Source organism: Salminus brasiliensis, chromosome 22 (genome assembly GCF_030463535.1).
Source record: "Salminus brasiliensis chromosome 22, fSalBra1.hap2, whole genome shotgun sequence".
Lineage (NCBI taxonomy): Eukaryota > Metazoa > Chordata > Actinopteri > Characiformes > Bryconidae > Salminus > Salminus brasiliensis.
Window position 1 is genome coordinate 15,338,166 of NC_132899.1, and position 16,430 is coordinate 15,354,595.

General features: G+C 41.3%; 1 protein-coding gene across 6 annotated transcripts in view; it reads right to left on the reverse strand.

Annotated features, from left to right (window-relative positions):
• rbfox3a (RNA binding fox-1 homolog 3a) overlaps positions 1-16,430 on the reverse strand; it is a 444,039-nt gene that overhangs the window by 377,767 nt on the left and 49,842 nt on the right. For all 6 annotated transcript variants that reach the window (XM_072666971.1, XM_072666970.1, XM_072666968.1 and 3 more), the window contains one exon: positions 1,621-1,725. The gene's annotated coding sequence lies outside the window, so the exon portion shown is untranslated. The remainder of the gene's footprint in view (positions 1-1,620; positions 1,726-16,430) is intronic.

Sequence of the window (16,430 nt, forward strand, 5' to 3'; positions counted from 1 at the left end):
GATGAGGCTTTGGGTTGAGATTAAGGTTAGGCTGTGGGTTGAGGTTAGGATTAGGTTTTGGGTTGAGGTTAAGGTTAGGGTAAGGACCAGGATGAGAGTAAGGATGAGGTTTTTGGTTGAGATTAAGGTTAGAGTAAGGACCAGGATGAGGGTTAGGATTAGGTTTTGGGTTGGGATTAAGGTTAGGCTTTGGGTTGAGGTTAGAGTTAGGATTAGGTTTTGGGTTGAGATTAAGGTTAAAGTTAGGACCAGGATGAGGGTTAGGATTAGGTTTTGGGTTGAGATTAAGGTTAGGCTGTGGGTTGAGGTTAGGATTAGGTTTTGGGTTGAGGTTAAGGTTAGGGTAAGGACCAGGATGAGGGTAAGGATGAGGATTAAGGTTAGAGTTAGGACCAGGATGAGGGTTAGGATTAGGTTTTGGGTTGGAATTAAGGTTAGGCTTTGGGTTGAGGTTAGAGTTAGGATTAGGTTTTGGGTTGAGTTTAAGGTTACAGTTAAGACCAGGATGAGGGTTAGGAATTAGGACCACGGTTAGGGTTAGGTTTTGGGTAAGGCAGGGTTAGTTTTTTTTTTTTTTTAATGGAAGTCAAAGCACATCTTCAATGCATTTATCTGTATTCAGATGTTTCACTGCACTGATATGTAGTTACAAATGTGTTACTGGTACTCTGTTAAGAGTTTATTAATCATTTACAAAGGTATAAAGTGTTAGAATACAAAGGTATAAAGGTCTATTCTTACAACAAAATAAAGTGTTACAGGTGAGGGGTCGCACCAAACCACCCTGAATCTTTATGACAGACTTCAAGCTAACATATTTAGAATTTCCACATACGCTGTGCATCTGTAAGCGCATGTGTATAGCCATGTGTGCACCTGACTCACAGCGGCACTGGCCTGGCTCAGCAGCTCAAGTGCACTTATGGACGCCCCCATCCTCACACACGTCCCCCTCCACACCAGCTCTGAATGAGCAAACAAATCCTCTCTGGTGCTTGTGTCCCTTCAAGTGGTGCACATTTATTCCCAGGGTGATGAGAGCAAGTGGAGCTTAGACCCAGTATTTACTTTAAATGAGAAACAAATTTAGAACCGGACGGGGAAAAATATGAATTGTAACCAATTCCAAGAATACTTTCAATATAGCTCCGGGATTTGGGGAGCTCTTGAAATTATTCCAAGAGGCTACCAAAAGCTGAAGCATCTCTGCCGATTTGAAACCCAAATCAGTCATCCGGCCCTAAGTAGTCCTCAGGACCTCCTGCTGCTCGCAGCCCGATTTCTGCCTCCCAGTGATTTCCCATTGTGCACTCATGCAGAAATAACCCTGCAAATGGGGAGTCCCACATCCACCCTCACTCGCAAGCTCCTATTAATTACATTAATCTTTTTTTGTCGTTAATATAACTTCATCTCACTGGAAGCACTCATTGTAACCTTCCTCCACTAAATGAGAGCTGTTATTAGTGGCTAAGTGTAAGGTTAAAAAAGGAATGTAAATAATGCAAGCTCTCCATATCACCAGAAACAACTGGAACAGGTCTACACATGACACAGCAAGTTTTTCCTCATTTGCCCAATTTATTTATATATATTTTTAATAATAACAGAGATGCCTACCAGATCAGAGAAGCTGCTTTGGTCGTGGCAGGACACTGGACGCTCTCCACGGCTTCCTGGAGCTAATTTTCAGCTGGCAGCATTGCTTCTTGATTGGACTCGATTCTGAAGGAAACATGGAAAGGAAGAATTTTAGAGGAACCAAACCAGCTATGAAATGGCATCAGAAAGTCACATTAAAGTACATAAGAATTTAAAGTCAACACATGAATCTTCATAATTCAACAGAAGAGTTTCTGAGAAAACCTTTTTGTCAGTTTGCCTTTCATGATTTCTAACGCCAGCATTTCACCACTCCTAGCAGCTCTGAATAAAGGAAGCAGAGTGCAAACCTCATAGGCCATCAAAAGTTATCCTGCTGATTATCGCCATTGTTCTGCCATGCCCCTTCTCCAGCTACCGCACAGGAAACTGGCAGAGGACGAGCTCTACAACAACTTTCTCTCTCGCTCTCTCTTTCGTTCTCTCTGCTGGAGGTTACAGATGATGCTGACGGAGAAAAACAGTGTGGCAGCCTCAGGGAGCAGAAAAGGGTCATCTCTTCCCTACTGAACCATTCATTTCGCTACCGTTGCTCCTGCATGGACCTAACGCCATACCCTTACTTTGACTCGTTCTTCTTTGTTTCACTTTGCTGTGTTTCTCCTCTTACTCGTCCTTAACATGGAGTGGGTCGGTCAACTCAATGTTAATTGTTAAACAGGTACCAAAAGTTAAAAATACTTAAAAAAAAAATAAATTGGGAAGAAAAGAAAGTGTTCTGGCCTATTTTATAGTGTATGCTCCCCTATACATTTTGTATAGTTATCCTTATTTATTAAACAATGCACATCAGCAAATACTTAAACGACACATTTGAATTTTCAGTAGATGAGGGCATGCAGAATATAGTCCAGACTAAACTCTAGATATTTCATCTTCAAACATTTTCACATACACACTACTTGTGGCACTCTTAAAATAAGTGATCCAAAAATAGCCATTTTATGAACTTATCAAGTCCCACTTCTGCAGTTTTGTTGTCAACCCTGTAATGTGCATTATTTAAATGCTAAAAGGTTAGGAGACTTGCTGATACAGACTTGACCAGGTCAAAAAATAAATAAACTGTGGATACACTTTTTACACACACGTACTAACAAATATTTCATTATTTAATATACAAATGATAAATACTGAAGAATGCACCAAAATAGATAAGGTTGGACCTGACACGAATTTTGATCAACTCAAAACCGTACTAGCTAAAATGAACTCAAGTTAACCGAAGTTCTCTACTGAGGAAATGAATCTCCTTAGCTGTAAACAGTCTTTGCTCGTCATAAATCTGTCTCTTCAATCGCTTGATCAAGGTAGCCGTTCTCCAAAGTGCTTCAAGAGGCAGCAGCTCTGGGGCAGACAGCTTTGAAGCCCCTGGAAACACAATGCCAGCGCTGAGAAAAGCTCCACTTTAGCTCCCTGTGTCCGCCCCTCGCTGCTTCCTGGCAGCTCGTGCAATCCCTCTCCTCCAACACGCCATCCAAAAATAAGGACAGACGTTCTCTCGGTTCTTTAATGAACTGTCAAGCGCTTCAGCTCCAGGCTGTACACAAAAGATAGGCACCTCAGCACAGTCCAAACGTACTGTACAGTACAGCGAGGAGCACGGGGAGAGGAAACACTTCCACTAGTAGATTTCGGGTCCAGTGCAACGTTTTAGCTCTGTAGAATGGCAAGCAAATGTGTTCCGGGGCTAATAGCTAGCGGATATACTTAACTTAGCTACAAAGAGCTCACTGACCGGATTCATACACTGGTCTTTGGAGGGCAAAAGCCACACAGTATGATTTGTATGTGGAAAAATGTTATTTAGCCAACATAAACTATAAAGTTACTGATGAGGAAGCAACTAAATCTCTTACAGCATAGAGAACTGTCTCTAGCCTATTAAGGGTCATAAGTAGTTTTGTGTGTGTGTGTGTGTGTGAAGACCCCTTCCAGAACTATCCTCTGTAAATATCTTAAATAATATAGAAAACATATATACAGAAAAAAAACGTATAAAGACACTGGAAGTCTGTACTTTGTATTAACATAGATCGGTGACATTTTTTCTAAGCACTGTCAGTAGGCGTTTTCAGTTTCTTGCTCTTACATGTGATGTGCTGTAGCTGTACAGGGACTAGCTAAGACACATCACATTTCTGACATATCGATGTCACCGGCTTCCCCACTGCTGCCCTCAAAATGGATTTATAGTTTTTCATCAACCATCTTGAAGAAAATCTTGTTTTTCTAAACGTGATGTCATATGTTTTAAAGATTTTGCTACATCTCGCTTGTCGTGCTTTAACCCGCTGTGTCAGCAGTCACGAAACCACAGCAGGATGGGAAGGTATCTAAAGCTGAATGTCTGCTTTGACTGTTAGTCGTAGACAGTGTATTTAATCCTACGACATAGAGAAACACAGAACAACCAATCTGCTAAAGGATTATATACATATATCATACTCATGTACATGAGCAACATTTGGGGGGTAGCAAGGTAGGGCTGGGTTAGTAATGTCTCTCTCCACATGCAATATAATAAAGGTGCGTTGGTCAATGGTGAGAAATGGCTATACAAGAAAAAGCAGAAAACTGACCTTACGGATGATAAATGACAATTTGAACAGACTGCCCTTAGAGGCCTTTCTGCTCAAGTCTCCACCCCCCAGCTAATTAGCGTTTTAAACAGGATAGCCATATTTCAGCGGACTCACTGCAGTAATAATAATGAGATTTTGTGCAAACCTTATCAACCATTATAATATTATTTAATTATTATTTATTGATATTTTAAGTATTTATACTGATGTAGACCCAAATATTTAGTTAACTTAGATGGTTTGCCCCGCCCCAAAAATCTATAAAAAATTGAAATGCTGTCCGTGTGTGTGCGTCTATGTATATGAACACACATACACATTCACACACCATCATCAAGTAGTTTATTAGGATCACCTGTACATCTACTCGTTTATGCAGTTATCTAAATCAGCCACATCATATGATAGGAGTGCACTGCATAAAATTCAGCAGTAATATTTACAACAAACATCAGAATGGGGATCTGTTGGTGCCAAACGGGCTGGTTGAGCATTTCTAAAACTGCTGATTTACTTGGATTTTCAGCAAAACAGCCTTTAAAGTGAACTCAGAATGGTGCAATAAATATGATAAAATATATTCAATAAAAACCCAGTAAGCACCAGTTCTGTGTTTGGTAAGGCCTTGTTGGGTATGTTTTTGAATCTGTCACTGATTAGATGCAGCTTGGGAAAATCCAGATATTATCTTCAGCACCAGTCATTTTCACAAGCACATGCGATGGTGTCGTTCACTCTCCGTTTGTGCGGAGAGAGCACGACACCACGTCCACCAGTTCACACCTGAATTACTGAGAGTTTACTGCAGCTTTGAAAAGGTTCAGAATTAGTCTCCTGCTTTGTTTAGTCGTGCATCTAATAGGAGGGTAAAAAAAAACAGAGAGTCCCTCTTCTTTGAGAGACACTGAGTCACCATAACAAAACAGCTGATTACAGACAAAAGCTGGTTTCATTCTTTATGAAACGAAACATCTATTTGATGATTTAATGTGCAAAGACATGCAGTCAAGCTGAAATGCAACGTGCAATTACTTTGTGAATTTTGCAGCTACATTAGCATAATAAAGAGATATGCATGTTGAGGACAACCATAATGATAGTGTGCTATAAATAGTGCCTCACTCGTGTGGAAGTACCTGCCAAAGAAGCCTATAAAAACAAACCATCTGTGTGTGTGTGTGCGTGTGGCCACATGTGTCTCTACAGACAGGCAAATAGAACAACCATCCATGAAGCAATGTGGGATAAATTGGTGTAGAAAATTGACATTCTTTCTAGCCAATAGTCACAGGTGATAACAAACTGAAACAATCTTTTGTTCTCCCAGTAATGCCAGTCTGATATGTGCTGATATTTTGCTTTTGGGAATCTGACAACACGCTGGGAGAAACAATTCGCCTGGAAAATGAATGCAGAGGTTACGCACATGTCTTTTCTCGAACCGTTGCTCATTCCATGACAGTTGCCTGACAACAAGGCCGCTGAACGGCTGAGCGCTGTTGGCGCAGACTGTGGAAGTGGAAATACATCAGCGTTGTTTTCCCAGCAGTTTCTGAGTCTGGGTTCTGTGGGGAAGTGACCAGCAGCACAGCCACCACTCCATGACCGCTGCCTCTCTGTTAAGAGCCTGGAGACCGCGGTGGAGAAGCTGTAATTGTTAGGGTGTGAATGTGTGTGGGAATCTTTTTTTTTTTCCTTCCTGTTTTAGGAGGGCAATCAGTTCCGTGCCACTGCCCACTGCCACAGATTGACATGTTCTCAAGTGATTCCTGCAGCCATGGCACACTTTGACCCACCACCCCCCACCCCTCCACATCACCAACCCCGCGCCACCCCCACTATGCACCCCACCAGTCTGCTGCTGGAACCCACTGGAGTGAGACCGCAGTGAAAATTTCATTCCCTCGGCTTCTGAAAGTGCTTTGATTCTCGGAGCCTCCACTCCGAGCTCTGCTGTCCTCGCGTAACCTACCTCTAGAAAGGCGAGCTTCGTCTCAATACAGTAGAATGTGTTTGTAAAGAGAGCATGCACACAGTTAATGCTCTCATATGAATGGTACCTGCCTGGTGACGTGCACAGACAAAAGGATTAGGGATGGATTCGGGGGGAATTAGCTGTATCTGCCCCCGCTGCATCCAGTCGCCTGCTGCTGCTCCGCCCAATCATGATAACCCTCCACACCTTAACCAGCTTTTCACCTCAACACGCCCAAAGGGAAAAGAGCAGAAAAATGATCAGGGACTGCAAAAATCGCAGCAAGGAGAAACATACAAAGGGGTAGTTTGACTCCGCCAGAGCACACAAAAATTGTACAAAGCATTTGCACAGGACAAAGTCAATGTGTTACACAATTAAACACCATTTTTTTGATGCACAATAAGAGTTCTATTGACACAGACTTCAAATTGCATGTTTTTTTTTTTTTGTTTTTTTTTCATGTCACTGCTTGGTATAGCCTTTGTCTTTATGTTATATTTATTTTTTCCACTCCGAATTTCACAATGAGGAAAAGTACAGGAGGCTGAATGTTAGTTAAAATCTTTTGTTTCCACAGCTTTGATTTAAATCTTCAGTCCTGAACTATCTGCGCATCCTTGCAGAGGTCTACAGAGCCTCCTGTGTATGTGTATAAGCTTTAAATGGAATAAAATGTGGCTAATTAAAAGTGTTTCCGTGAGATGTTAATGAGGTTTTTGTTCCACTTGGGTGGATGTCCTTACATGATGTAGGACTAATCCCATTGAGTCAGTGCTCTTTGTCCCTTCCTTAGCTGCCAGCTATAATCCGCAAACCTCAGTCAAACATAATTACCAAGCGTTCACATATGAACATACAGGAAAGTCACAGCATTTCTTGAGCCATCTGTCTTTTGTTACAGTAACGGACTAAAGGAACAATTCCAAGTATTTTCACTCAGCATACTTGTGTTTAGAGACATCGCTGAGGGTTTTTTTATATGAGGGTTTTTTTATACTAGCTACTAACTGAGTAATCTCCTGAAGATCTTTTGACTTTTTTAAAAGGCAGAATGATAAAGAATGGACTAGCCTTTCAAAGATGCAAAGAAAAATGCTTTGTTTCCATATTTCTGGCGTGATCACTGAGGGTGAATGGCTCATTTGAAGCACGTTGAGGTAATGATGCTCATGATGGTATCAGCCTTCATGTGTGATCACACATCACAGAGTCAGCAGTATTGCTGGGCACCGAAGGTGAGGAGAAAAACAAAAGCATGTTTATGTAAAGCCACCGCCCACTCCCTGGCATTCATGTGCTGCCTGATGCTCCTACAGAGCAACCACATAAGGAGAAAGAGAGAACCAGAGACGATCCGGCAATGTGGAACTAAGGCTGCACAATCTATCGCTTTAGCATTGCCATTGCAATGTGTGCATCACAGCATGTGCAAGGTCACATGTTTGAAACAAAAGGAAAAATTTGCACTGTTTATATTATAAATGACACAACTGCAAGAGGCAGGACAATTCTTCGACACACAGAGGGCAATATTAATATCATGACATGCTGGATCATTGACTTTCTTTCTAAATCTGGTAAAAATAACTGTATTTTTTAATATTGCAATGTCGCAGATCAACTTTAACACACAATTACACTTTTCTGTACAGGGTGGGCATCAGCATGAGAGTTTTGCCAAACACTAATGAAGGGTCCAAAATATATCAAATCTATTATTTAATTTTTTAGAGCTCAAAACTGGACTTTCCGATCTAAACATCAACATACGGAAACCCTAGCTTATGGGGAAATCAGAAAATATTGACATACTGAAGCATCGCAATATTATTTTTTGCAATACTGTATCAATTGTCAAAAACACTGAAGCGTTTTTTAAATGTATATTTTACATGCAAAGATTAATTGTACAGTGGTTCATTTTGTGGATAGCAGTGTTGTTTATGTTTTGATTTATAATTAACAATCCTAATATATCACCTTGCTTACCGCATCACAAACCGTTGTAATATATTGTATCGTAACCCCTGTATCGTGATACGTATCCTATCACCAGATTCTTGCAAATACACAGCCCTACTAGCCAAGTACGTTCATTTACTAGTATCTTCCAGTGTCTCCACCACACTCACTGTTGGAATACATGAAGAATACTTGAACTGAATTGGTGTACCTTACAACTAGCCAGGCCCCATTTATTAGCATTTATCTGTATTGTGTTAAAATTTTGCAGCTCTCAATTAATGACATTAAGGACATATTATTGGTCAGTTTTATCAGCCAAATATTCAATCGGGACATATGAAACATACAGGCATGTGACATTAGTACATTCAAATTAACAGACATATTGTATACACCAATGCATAAATACTTAATTTGCTGCCAACAAAGTCTGCCGTATTCATATCCACAGGTAGACAGGGTCCTCCTCAAAGAGTGGTCACTTTCTGAGAGCAATGGAACACATGCCTCAATTAGGTCAAAACGAAGAGTCGCTTCCTCCCCCGGCTGCTCAATCATAACAGTAACGAGGTGGGTTAAGGAAAAACGCCTACGGGCCTCTTTTTTCCTGAGCTTAAAGAAATGCTGTGTCTATGTGTGTGTGTGCATGTCTGAGTGGATTGTGTCCTTGCTATCAAGCACACAAACAGTGTTTCCCCTGTTACTGAGCCAATTACTGAGATAAAGTGGACTCTCACGAGTGGGAGATTCTCTCTCTTTCCCTCTCACTCTCACTCCCTCTCTCTCCCCAAATCCAACATGACACAATGAAGCTGACAATTTCGTCAAACAGGCCATTATCATACTCACAATGCCCAGGCAGTGTGGGAGACCCAAAGTGTCTTATACAATCACACCAGTCCATTTATAGAGTGTTACACAAAGCAACAAGGTCCTTTTTAACATTTAATTTGAACTAACTCAAAATACACCCACCCAGTATATAGCCATCACCCTATTTCAGCAGGATCATTATTGGGGCCTGTTTACTTAACGCCTCATAAATAAATAAGACTGCAATCCAGTGTAAACCCACAAGCGCAATCCAATGCAATAGTGAGTGCATCCATTTATCCTTGGATCAAAATAAGGTTCTTCCAGCTCATGATAATACATCCCCCTAGCTGAGGCCTTGGCGATTTTTGACGCTTTTCCTCTTCGCTGGTCAGCAAGGTGAAGTCGAGGCCCTGCAGTGGTCAGTATGATGAACGGTGAGGCGTGCCAGAGAGCAAGGCGACTCTGCTCCAGAGCACAGGGAATCCTGCAGGAGTCCAGCAGCTGATTGGCCATGGCACTTCCTGAGTGCCAGGCAGAGAAGGATGTGACAGTGTGAAGTGATGGACTCAGGGGAGGGATGAGAGAGACAGTGCTACTAAATAAAGTCACAGGCCATGTGTGTGTGTGTGTGTGTGTGTGTGTGCTTGCATTTCACTAGCCTCTGTTGTAAACAGGTGTTCAGGATGATGCTGGTTAGATTGATGATTATTGTGGCACTCCAACAAAATGCTAAAATTCCTATTAAAACTCAGAAGGGGCAACAGTAGAATGAATAAAGAGAAGGGGGGGGGGGGGTGCAGGGCAAGGGTCCGGCCCTAAGGAAGACAAAAGAGAAATAGAACTCCTATAGACTGCTGTACTAAAACTCAGTTCACATCAGTGGCTGATGGTCAAGACATTAGACCCATCAGACCCAGATACAGTTGAATGGCACAACTGTAGGATGGGTAAGATTTGGCAGAGTCCACGTCTGAGAAAACAGACCCAATTGTTTAATTACGTTAAATTATACTGAGGAGTATAATTATTTCACAAATAAACAGAGAACCTCTTGTACACATTTGTGACTATGTGTGTGTGTGTGTGTGTGTGTACACTGCACGGTGTGGTAAGGTCTGGACTGTTTATTATTGTTTGCAGCCCACTTGACTCCTGACAGAGACAGAACGCGAGGGGGAGAGAGTGGTGCATCATTAATCATGTTCTGGGGGCTGGGTTCCGGCAACAGGGGCAGACTCATCCACATCATCCATTTCCTGTCTGTCCCCCTACTCTGTACCATAACGATAGGGACTAGTGGACAATCTGCTGTCCATGCAAATGCTCTCTTCCCCCACTGTGGAAAAAGTCAATCACACTGAAAAGTTACTAGCAGACAAGAAAATGCACTTTTTTGGCACTGGCTAATGTAGATTTAATGATCATAACTGAAAGGGAGAATTCAGCATATGTGTGATTGATCAATATCATTTGTCATTCTCAAGATGCACAAAGAGAGCCGGAGCTGCTTAGTGTTATAAAGGGAAGCACACAAGAACAGAGAAAGGTCCAACTTCTCTTTATTATGCTAAGCTACAGAGCTAGAATCATGAGCACAGCGCTGTGATTTAACATTTGTACATAAACTGGTCTTAAACTGAAATTGTGAAGAATTGTGACCAGAATCATGAGGTATTTGAGTTCTTAAAGGGGAATTCCTCATAATTCTGTAGCTGTATTTAATTTTATGTGTAATGTTGATTGTGGTATATTTAAGGGGAAAAAACTAAATGTTATTTGAATGATATTTTCCTTTACAATGTCCTGAACGTACCTCTCCATTATAAATGGATTTATTAAAGCCACACTAGGTAAACATTTTATGTTACAACTTTATGTGGAAGCTTTTAGAAGCATGTTGCTTCAGACATGAGGTTTCTAAGCCCACTGCTATGAGGAATTCTACATTGGGGGCAAGAGAAAACTGCACGGGAGTTGCACTGGATCTGTGCAAAGGTTGCTCACTTTACTTTGGATGTTCCACTGTTTTCATGACCGTTAAAGCATGTGAATGACATTGCAACTGATCATCTATATAATGAGCTGTAACTCAGAGATAGCAGTCATTACGTTGTGATGTCCAATAATCACCCGTAAGACCAATAGTGGGTTCCAAACCCTGAGGTAGTTTTGCCCTCTCCATTTCATATAGCTCGTAAATCCTGTTGCCGATAGTTGACACGTGGTATTTCACGCTGGATGTACTCCAGTGATAGCTAAACTCAGCCAGACAATACCTGCATGTTTAACAGACCTTTCCACATCACTCATGCACTTTTCTACTCCTAATGAGAGATCCCACACTCTGTCAAGTCTCAACATGGACTACGGATGATTCGCAGGACCAGATGGGTGTACACATATATTTAAAGTTTTCATTACAGGGGCTTGTTACAGTCAAGGCAGAATACAACAGTACATATCTACCAAAGTTTAACCCAACTTTTCTGTAATTTTTGTGTTAACTGCAAAAAACAAACTGCAAAGCTGAAAAAGCGAATATGTTGCTACGTGATTATGCCAGCTAGGTATCCTTAATTTTGCCAAGCCAAGTGATTCGTAGCTTATATACAAACTTTGCAATTAAGATGTCATCTGTTACTGGGTGAGCAGGGACATAGATCAAGTGTCTTAAAAAATTACAGTATCAGTCATTAAACAAGAAGGTTAAGCAGTAGTGTGACATAGGGTGAGTAATCCAGAGTGGCTGACATATAGCAGTAGGTAATCAGCGAGGGAAACATCATCTGTGCCCGCACCCCCCAGATGCGGAGCCTGCAGCTGCTGGCCAATTAACTACGTTACTCTTCATACCTGTGCAGACAGCAGCGGAGACTGACAGCCATTGTGGGCCGGCGCTGGGCCTAAATATCTAATTGCACAACAGATGTTGCAGCATTTCACACTTTGTTGAACAAATATTTCACAACGTTGAAAATGGAATGAGACAGGCCGCCAACATGAAGAACGCGAGATACCTGTAGCCCGCCGTCTGTACAGCTGGAATGACCACAGAGTTACGTTTCTACAGTGAACTAACCCTAACTCAATTGGACTGTGATGACAGTCATTAAAGTCAGATGTTGATGATGGTGAGAAGTTGAGGCTGAAGCATTTGTTTACTTATGAGGGTAGCATTCTTTGATGAAACTTCTTTTTTTTTTTTTTAAATATGAAAAGAAACAGCACAGAGGGATCTTAATTAGGGAGCCTGGGGTAGAAAAAGAAACAAAAATAATCATAATCCCTCGTGGTGGTTGTAGAAAGTCATCTTTCTTTCATTAGATACATAAATAAATAAAAAAATAAACAAAGAGAAGCTCATTTCCCATACATATGGTCTTCTAGATTTAACTGCAGGATTTCATATTGTGAGGGGAGGATATAGGGAGTCTAATATCGCTGGGAATATTTCCTACCAAAAAAAAGTTTTGGAAGGATATGCCATGCAGTGTGTCAGCAGTTTGCTCTGTGACAGGTCCCTCTGAAGCCTGTGGTTGTCAGAGGGACAGAGGGAGATGTGGGGAAAGCTCCAGTCTGGCACTAGGCCCAGCACCCTGACCTGCACCGAGCTCAGCCCGAGGGAAGAGAATCACAGTACACGCCTGGCACACCAACCACTACATTCAGCTCACATTCTGTGCAGGAGGACACTGCTCATTACGAAGAGAAATGCATAGCTATTATGTGTGGAACACGCTGGAAATTGGAGCACACTTCTGGCACATCTTCACCACATGCATATGCATGTTCCTTTCATGCAAGTGTTTTTCATAGTCACATGTTAAAAATCAACATTCAAATGACGTCACCAATGGTTACAAAGAGCAACGATTTAGGCTTTGAACACCAATTAAGCAGCAAATTCATTGATATAAAAATCAAATATTGCTTTTTGTACTGCAGAACAGCAGTAAGCCTCAACTCCCAGATGAGAATGCTGAGAGTAGTCTGAATTATTTGAGGGATTGTTACGGTCTTTCTTGAGAAGAGCAAAAAGCGAAACATTGCGGTATACATTGGCACAGTGCTGGCAAAGTTCCTCTCTTTCATGTGCGTGCTGCGGCACTGCAGGGGTAGCATGTCCTCCTGCAGCTTTCTTGCATCAAAAGCCCAACTGACCTCATTTTCTGGGCTCATGCTGAGTTGTGCCTGCCTGCAGATGGTCAGACAGGGAGAATATTTGTCCTGTTTCTGTACACAGCATCTTTGTTTCATTGACTGCAGCAGACAATATTGCTTATAATTGCGGAGCACGTCAGCAGCAGGTGAACGAGACCTGCGTGGGGGAATCTCAGCCACTAAAAAGAAGGCGCAAAGGTGGTCAGACTTCATGATAATTAGTATCATTATTATCTTTAAAAGGTGACATAGTGGGAAGGTTCTTTGGAGCAAAGCCACACAAGAAATACCCCTGGTTTCCTGAAGAACCTTTCACTGGATGAAAATTTTGTAAAGATCCTTCTATACTTTTTTAAGGTTTTAAAGGCAACCATGTTATATAATGGTTCCAAATCAATGCTAACATTTTCTATTGAGCTATTTACAATGTAAGACACATTAAGAAAAATAAACCACAACCACAAGATGTATGGCTGTGAACTGGGATTGCAATTGGCATGTGAGTACTGAGACAGATACTAACTATTTAGGCCACATGAATCTTTTAAGTATAAAAAACTGAGAAAGAGAATCAAAGAACTTCATGTTTTATCCTTATGTATGTGATCGTGCTTGGAGGTCATTGCTAACAGAAGCACACTGGAAGTGCGGCAAACCGGTTTCCAGGTCGAACTTTTGGTTGTAAACTTCAGTTCTGCATGACATTCACACAACTTAAAGCTACAGTATACCGTCTTATTCTCTGTGAGACTGTGCACACCAAACCGTGACCCCTGTACCATGATGGTTCAGGACGGATACACATAGCATTACATTCCTACAAATGAGTTTTGTGTTTCATAAGGTTCTCATTGTCCAGGTTTATATTGTGTTTAAAGACTCTGAGTGGCTCAGCAGTCTGATGCGCTTCCAATTTGGCCCAGGGGTTGCAAGTTCGAATCTATGGCGCTTTGCCATCAGCGGCTGAAGTCAGAGAGAGCAAAATTGGCCATGCTCTCTCCGGGTAAGTAGGTGTTACTCTTCCTTCTTAACACTCTTAAGCGATGTTAACGCACATGCGTCCGTGTGGTGGAGCTCTGGACGTGGCACTTTCATACGTTTGTGTCGGCTGCCTGCCAATGCCGTACGGGCAGCAGTTTGCATGTATCGAAGGAGACATTTGTTAAGTCCTTACCCTCCTACTGTTGGGAGGATTACTAGTGCTAAGGGGAGATACAAAGGGGTGAGTTAATTGACAGTACGAAATTAAAAGAAACAAGGAAAAAATTATAAATTATTAAAAGAAAAAGATCTAAAAGCATTTACTGTTATAAATATGCAGTAATACAGAAAATAAGGAATGATGCAAAAACATTTTCACAAAAGTGAAAAACAGCTAAAAATGGATGTGCAACATCAGCACAACATTCATAGAGCATCTGCTGAATATGAGTAATACTGACGTAAAGCCATGTAGTGATTTTTACACACATAAGACTGCCCCCATAACTTAAGAGACATCTTCCTGATCTCACAACATGTATCTTGGTCATCTCATATATACTTACATGCCTTGCATTGCGCAACAGTGGAATGGAAACATTTTGCTACAGGGCAAGGTAAATCCCCAACCTCCTTCCTGGAGATCTATCTTCTTGCAGTTTTCACCTTTACCTTTAAATTGTGTGAACTTGATACTACTAATCCAATACGTTTGAGCACAATAAAGTGCTGGCTTAGATGTAACAGAATAGGTTTGTACGTTTCCACAGGGTCGGTAACCACTGAGGATAAAAAACCCTGGGAGGCTGATCATCTGCAGATTCCAATGGTGTTAGGTACAACCTAAATGTGCAGTAGAAATACACAGCTCTTGGCTGGATCAGCTGGATTGACATGTTTGCAGAAATGTCCAAGGTTTACAGGACTTGCCCGATTATACTTATTACACAATGTGGTTTAATGATAAGCATTTGCTTTTTTACTTTTTTGGCTTTATATTTCTTCTAGTTTGACGCCATATTTGTTTCCAGCTTGCTTTGTTATTTTGTTCTTTTTGGAGCCTAAGGCTCATCTGCCATGAAGCTCTCTTGGCACTATTTTTACTTTGTCATTGCATTAGTGAAGCCAGGCACAGGTGTGGAATGAGTAATCTGATTGGCTGAGGAGATCCTAATTAATTCTCTCACCCTTTCCATTTCACTTGCTTCAACCTTCCTGTCCACACAAATCGGTGCCTACCTAACAGTGCTGCATACAAAGCTGTGCAACTCTTGGATAATGTGAAACAGCAGAGAAGTAAATTATGCTATGTATAATAGATGATGCACAACTATTCATTTTTACTAGCTGACTAGTTGACTAGATGTAATTTCACAAGCATAAGAACTGCATTTTTTATTAGTGCAGTTAAATGCTGATTGACAACAGCAAAGAATGGGTCACATTGTATTTAGGATAACAGCTAAACACAGACTACTCTTCTGATAGATCGGTAGGGACCTTTCATCTCTGGAGAAATACTCCCTTTTAGAGCACTGTACTACAGGGTGATGGTGTTCCAAAGGGTAGTGTGATGCTAGTCTGCCTATTTCCAAGTGGTTAGCAGTTAGCACTGGATGCTACATTTTGGGATGGTCATGCATAGCAGTATTTGAAGTATTTGTATTGTACGTAAGCTTATCTTTACACATTGTGCTGTTGACTATAGAACTGGATTAATTTCTAAAGTACTTCCAGACTACAGAAGTTTGATTGGCACAGTGTTTCACAGAAGAACTGCTTCCTTTACCATCTGCCTGCTGTTTTTTCTCCTTCTGCCTAGCCAACAGCTCCCCACTGCAGCGGCTAGTGGATGTCCTAGTCGACTAGTCAATGCAACCTCTACTATATACTGTCAAAAAAGATTACCTGGATTCTTCAAATATGCATCAGAAGAACTTGTCATTCACAAACTAAAACCATGTTCATGCATGACAACTTGTTAGGGGGTGGGTGTTTTCCTGTCTTCTCATATAATTTATACAAAATGATCAAACCTTGAGGAAAAAAAAAGTTAAAGAAGAAAACAGGTCATTTCTATGTACAAGACATCTCATTTTGCGCCATCATATCAGTGTCTGCTGGTGAGTTCTGGGTGTGTATGCTGAGGCACTGGTGTCAAAAAGAGGGATTGTATCATCTATGCTGAGTCCTCCTCCCGTGTTCGCTGTTATTCATGCCATTCAAACAGCCTCCCCTCCAGTGGCTTGCTCAAGCTTGAAAGTGAAGGAAGGGAACCATGC